Genomic DNA, 816 nt, shown 5'->3' with positions numbered 1-816 from the left:
TGGCCCGGAGAAAGTACTGCTTTTGTAATTACACCCGCAAAGGATTAGACTTTCAAGTCTTCTCGGATAAGGACTATAATCCGTAGGCCGCGTTCCACAAATATCTTCCATGTTGTGAGTTTCCTGTACCCCGGTCCAGATCCACGGTTCAGGGGCCCGTTTCTCGAAGGTCTCCTTATTGAAAATGAATACGAGAATTCATAACTGGAAAAGTTTGGGGAACAGGGCTGGCGCAGTGATGAGAGCACTCGCCTTCCACCAATGTGGCCCGGGATCGATTCCCGGATGATTCTACGCGCTTGACTAAAGCTTCTGCCAGAAAGGAGCTAACTTTACGAATGCGACCGACCTTTACTGAAAAGTTGACTGATCTGGTCTTTTTCGCAAAGATTTGTGCTTTATGGTATCGGTAAGTTTCCCCAATCCACGATATAACTCTGCGTCGATCCAAATCCGCGAAGGGGGACTTAATTAATCCGCTAGCAGATTTGGTCCTCCGGGGGTCCAAGTTCGCTAGGACATCAGTGTCGTGCCTTTCCTTTGTGAATGTATGAGTGAGGCCCTGACAGGGTAAATTCTGACAAGCGACATGGCCCAAAAAGTAGCGACAGCACATAAAATGAAATTCCGACAAAAGACATCCTTTCCCAACAAAATTCCGACAGTGACGTCAAAGGCCGAGAATGAGCCGATTAAACCCCGACACGAGTGATTTTAAAATTCAGACAAGCGACACGGGATGGGGTGGGGATAGCAGATCACATCAAGCCCCAGTTGTTCAAAAGATGGATAACGCTACTGGCCACCGGATAAATC

This window comes from Montipora foliosa, chromosome 3, assembly GCF_036669935.1.
Source record: "Montipora foliosa isolate CH-2021 chromosome 3, ASM3666993v2, whole genome shotgun sequence".
Taxonomy (NCBI): Eukaryota; Metazoa; Cnidaria; class Anthozoa; order Scleractinia; family Acroporidae; genus Montipora; species Montipora foliosa.
This window is presented reverse-complemented; position numbering follows the sequence as displayed.